This window comes from Filicampus tigris, chromosome 1 (assembly GCF_054856515.1).
Source record: "Filicampus tigris isolate MCC_2025a chromosome 1, RoL_Ftig_1.0, whole genome shotgun sequence".
Lineage (NCBI taxonomy): Eukaryota > Metazoa > Chordata > Actinopteri > Syngnathiformes > Syngnathidae > Filicampus > Filicampus tigris.
Window position 1 is genome coordinate 31404236 of NC_141217.1, and position 6011 is coordinate 31410246.

The window sequence follows — 6011 nt, forward strand, 5'->3', positions numbered from 1 at the left end:
TGTTGCCATAGTTACAGCCGCTATATAGATCGGTGTCCATACGAGCCTGGTTACTGTTTAACCTCCCCACCCACATTTGCCCAGATTAGGAAAATCAATAAGATAACAGCAGCTACGCCGGCCTTACCTTCCACCAACACCCTTCTCACACGGCCGCCGCCTGCAGCCAAACTTTCACATTTCAAACCTCAAGCCATGCAGGAAAAAGAGAATTGAACACAAGGACGCCTCGGAGGAGGACGACATGGTCAACGTAAACACGCAAGTGGGCTCCAGTGTGGAACGGCCATTTGGTGAGTGTGCGCTTGAATTCAGCCAACTCAGCGGATTGCACGCAAAGTTCGCTCCCTTGTTTTTCTTTGGCTTTTTGGTGCCCAGGGCCGTTTTGTCTGGCTTTTTCACACGCCGCTTATCGGGGAGGTGTGTCACAGATACGGAGCTTGTTAACAAGGCCCAGGAAGTTGCCCCCTGCCCTCCCACCAGCGGCTGCCAATATGGATGTTGCTGTGCGCAATTGATTTTGTTGTGGACAGAGGCGGCAAAAGTTTTTTAATTTTTTTAACAGATTCAGCTGAACGATAAATTCCGTCTGTAGAACAGAACTTAAAATAAACATAACATATAAAAACCCCAAATTGGGATACACATGAACTAAAACAGACCCATAAAATATATGGAAATATGCATCACAAATGAAATTATTTAAATCTACAGTGTGAGAAGAAGGACAACAAAAACACCAAATTTGTCAGAACACTCTTACAGATTCAATTTAAATACCAATCACACTCATGTACTTAAAAAGTAGGACAGGAACAGTAAGTGTGTAAAAAAAAAAAAAAAGATAAAAAAAAGACTCTGGTAAAAGTACAGATTACTTGACTGTTGCACTTGAGTAAAAATATATATATATATATAAATAATAAAATGTATTGCATCACAAGCTGTACAAAAAGAGAAATTCTGACAGCAGAATCAGGGATGAACTGACAATGTGTCCTGCATGCACAAAACAAAACATCGCAAAAAAAAAAAGGAGCTAAGTTAGCTAATGATCTCAAGTGAAACAATACACCTTCCTTGTGTTTTTTTTTTTTCAGATGACCCTTATTAGTAGGGTTTTTTTTTTGCTAGCAGCACCACAAATGCATTCACCATATATCATTGTAGTAGTCAACAACAGCAAAAAATTCTCTTAAATAAGGCCATTTGATGGGGAATACCTTGCTTCTCCGATCTTTCTTGATGCTCCCCGGTTGATGTTTGTCCATGTCGCTCCTGTCCTTGTTTATTCCAAATCATAAGATCCCAATCAATAAATATCTCTACCGTGGATGACTTTACAGCTTTCAAATCATGTCATTATTATACGTATCATGTCATCATCCACAGAGGTTGAAAAAAGTAATGAGCCTGTTTTGACAAATGAAGGAGAATAAAATACACATTTTCCAACATAAAGTGTAAAAGTAACAAGTAGAATAAAATCTTTTTAAAAAGTAAATAAATGAAGAGCAGCAGCCTTCCAAAAGACTTCATAAAGTTTTGCTCCAGTGTTCATTCATGGAATCATTTGCATATAACACAGGATGCAAATTAAGTTGTTTCAAAATCCCGGGCAGATGGAAGATGGGTAGGGTGAAAAAAAACTGTTGTGTGATGAAATAGTCGGTCTCCGACAGATGCGACTGAATGCAAAACACCATCATGGTGTGAAGTGTGCCATAGGGGTTCTTTAACAACATGTGGGAAATGATCCAATTCCACTTAATTAGGCTGAAAATTATTATTTATTTAATTTAAATAATGAATCTTCCTCCATCTATCTATGTCTATCTTATGGTTGTTGAATTTCCTCTGGGGAGGAATCGCTCTCTCTCTCTCTCTCTCTCTCTCTCTCTCTGTCTCTCTCTCTCTGTCTCTATCTATCTATCTATCTATCTATCTGTCTATCTATCTATCCATCCTTCTATCTATCTGTCATTGAAGCTATCGTTAAAAATATGATGCTAACATTGGAAGCTAACGTGAGAGGTAATTGTGGATGCAAATGTCGAAATGTAATGTCAAAACCTAACAGAGTTCATGTTGGATGCTAACTTTGTTTCCTTAGCTCCAACGTTACGGTCACATTGGAAGCTAGCTAAAGGAGCTAACATTGGAAGTGAACATTTTAAAGGTAACACTGAAGCTAACATTGGAGACAACATGCGCAGTAACTTTGGAAGATACTGTCAGAATCTAATGTTGGCAGCCAATAGTGGAGGTAGCGTCTGAAGCTAATGTTGATTTTATTTAGCTGTAATGTTAGAAGCTAACTTAAGAAGATAACATCAAAGGTAATGCTGAAGCTAACATTAGAAGTTAACGATAGAGGTACACAGACTAGTATTACCATATACATGTGAGGACAAATAATATACGTAGATAGTAATGGTTTATAATGTTAGTTGAATCACTTGCCAACCTACGCAAGAGTACGGAAGAGGATTAGGGCCAGTGGGGGGAAAAATAGGTTGGTAACATTCTCACATTTATCTCAGAATTCTGACTTTAAAGGCAAAATTCTGACTTTATTCTCAGAATTCTGACTTTAAAGTCAGAATTGTTCTTTAAAGTGAGAGTTCTGACTTTATTCTCAGAATTCCCACTTTAAAGTCAGAATTCTCACTTATTTGACTTTAAAGTGAGAATTCTCACTTTAAAGTCGGAATTCTGACTTTAAAGTGGGAATTCTGAAAAGTGAGAATTCTGACTTTATTCTCAGAATTCTGACTTTAAAGTGGGAATTCTGAGAATAAAGTCAGACTTCTCACTTTAAAGAACAATTCTGACTATGCATCACAATAGTGATTGTGTTAAAGTGAGAATTCTGAGAATAAAGTCAGAATTCTGAATTAAAAGTGAGAATCTTACCAGCCTTATTTTTTTCCCCCCACTGGCCCTAATCCTCTTCCGTAGAAGAGGACCCTTTCCGACCCCTTCAGCAGCGATTTTTTGTTTGTTTTTAAATGACATGACATTGCAAACTCTTTTGAGGAGCCCCAGTTTGAGAACTGCTGCTTTAAGCTACCTAACTGAGATGATTTTGACATCAACAGCATCCGCATGTCCAACTGTGATTTTCGTCAGTAGTTTGGGCTTTGACTCGTTTCTGCAAGTACTTCAAATCTCGGGACATTTACGTTCCAAATACATTCTTTGGCAGCGCCCCACTGTAAGCTTCTTTTTGGCCTGGATTGGACAATAATATGCTTCTTTGTGCAAAACAACAACTTGCAAAGACTTTGCTGGTTTATTTGCAGCAGTAGCCAAGTACAAATACTTTGTTACTGTACAGACTGTAAACAGGTTTGTACAGTTCCTCACTTAAGTTGTTTCTGACTTTTTACTTTTACTCCCTACATTTAAAAATATACTCAGAGCTGGGCATTTTACTGAAAATAGAGCATCCGTTATTCGTCATCCGTCTGCAGTACCCATCAGTCTTCCGGCATTCGCCTTTTTTTCTGGCGGAGTGGGGGGGTTGGAATAGCACCCGTCTATAGCATGGTCCGCCTCTAATTTTAAACGGCCGTCCGCCGGCATAAACTTTCACTCATAAATAGACTCATTTAATGGATGTCCACCACAAATGTCATCTGAACAAGATTTCTTCAACTTCATTGGGGAAAATCACATGAACAATGACATCACCTTCAATTTTGTTGATGGAAGCCATTCACAGAGCAAATGGTAGTGGCCCACTAAAATACACTTCTTGGATACTTGTGGATATTCTCGTTCATCCAGTTAGAAGATCCACAAAGTGGACTAGCCTAACGCTAACCATTTTTTTCCCCAACTTTGCCACTCAGACCTTCCAGTTCAAAGGGCTTTGTATCGAACTTTTCTTAGTTGGAAGTCGGTCTGACTTGCCACTTTCCTTCAAATGCAGCATATAACTCGTTTTTCACAGATTGGGAAGAATTTTTTCCTTTGAGTCGTGTTATCTTACCTGTGTGTATGCGTTCCTACATCGTTTGTGTGTGAATATTTTTTATTTGAAGGACTATAACTCTCGAAGCCGATGCTAATTTCCTGTTAGCATTTCAACGGGAAAAAACAATTGCTTCAAGCATCAGCGATAGCGATATTTTAAAAGCATGTGGGTAATTATTTTTGTTGTGTGTTTAGTTTTACAGTAAACTCCAACTGCGTGTCATTGAACAGCTTAAAGTATGCTCAGGGACGGCAGAATGTTCAGTGTTCATGATAATGGAAAAGAAATGTAATTTTTCTGACCCACTCTCACAAATTCATACGTAGCTCAGAAATAACACCATCTATTTTGCCGTCTGCGTGAATGCTAAATGGCTGCCACATCCTGCCACTTCAGATCACAGATCCCTCTGGTGTAATAAGAAAAGAAAAGACATCTAAGCAATAGGAGGAAAAAACCTATAGATCCAAATGTGGAATTCGTATTCTCATAAAACATGTTGGAAATCCTGAAATTTCATTTGGGACAAATATGAAAACTATAGCTTTAGGATTGTTCTTTTTTTTTCTTCTTTTAAACAATTATTACCCTTGAATTTTAACAACTGCTAATAATTCAAATAGGGAGACTCGGGACAGTTGTAACACTTTTGACATTTGTGTCTAACTTTGAGCTCTTTTGACCTTGGGTGTTCAAACTGCTATGTTAACTAGCTTCAAGTGTCTATTAATAAAAGGCATGGAACATGCCTGTGCAAAACAAAGAGAAAATGAATGACGTAATCTCAAATACAAGGACTGTAATGTTACAATTGACCCCATGGTCTGGGTCAATTGTAACATACCTGTACTCTGGGGAGAAATGTAACATTATGGAAAAAAGTCATCCACTGCTCTACTTCCAGTGTCAAGTTTGAAAGGTGTGTCGGTTATTCCTGTTTGTTTCCTCTTCCTTTTTGATAAAGGAGTTTCTGTATTCTGGATTTTGGTGAGGGTTGAAAAACTCTTGGGCTAAAGTTCAGCTGTCAGTGTTTCTTTTGTCAGTAGAGACTGTGACTTTTTGAGTGGCAGCAGTTGTGTCGGTAGTCAGAGTGGAATCTTGGTCGCTAGCTGTGGTAGAGGCTTGGAGTACAAGATTGGTTGGTTGGTAGAGCTGGACCTGGATGATCACTTACTTGTTTAGGTGCAATCCATGTTCCTTCAATGTGGCTGGATTGTGTTGCCAATAACCTTTTCTCAATAAAAATCTGATTTGTTCTGATGTATTGAAGTCAAATTTAGCTTGTGATAAATTGTCTCTAATTTGATAAATGTTACAACTTAGCCCAGACAAGTATGTTACAATGGTATTAGCAATGAGCTAGCTTGGCTTGGAGCTTATGTTAAAACATTACCATAAACAATTTCAAAGAAACGTAGCTAAACAAGACATATAATCAACATGATATATGTTTCGTGTGTTCAGCTATAAAGAAGGGTATGTAGTCACGAGAAAAAAATATATACAGTAGGCGGCACGGTGATCGACTGGTTAGCACGTCCGCGTCATAGTTTAGACGTCATGGGTTCGATTCCGATTTGCAGTGTTTCAACTAGTGGGCCTGCTGGGAACATATTCTTGAAAAAAATGTGTTTGGGCTGATTTCCCCTTTGAGTACATTTCAGAGTCTGTCCTGTTTTTTTTTTTTTTACCTTTGCTTACAATAAGTACATACAGCAGTTGAAGCAGTCCTTTGACTTTCTTTATTTGCAAAAGTATGTATGTAGGCTACTTGTAAAGTAAAAGTAGAGAGTGTGAGTGCCCAAGATGACTGAAGGAGAACACCGGCGTGTAGGACTTGTGTCCCACGTGGGCTGAATTGCTCAACGGTCCCAAACGGCCACGCCGTGCCGAATGTCAACACGACAACAGCCGCTCAGCAGCCAGTCTGTTTGCCCGCCAAGAACGACGACTCCTCCAACCGGGTCAATATTTAGGAAGCTGCCACAAGCAGCTTCCTAAATATTCTATATAGCTTCCGACAGCTACT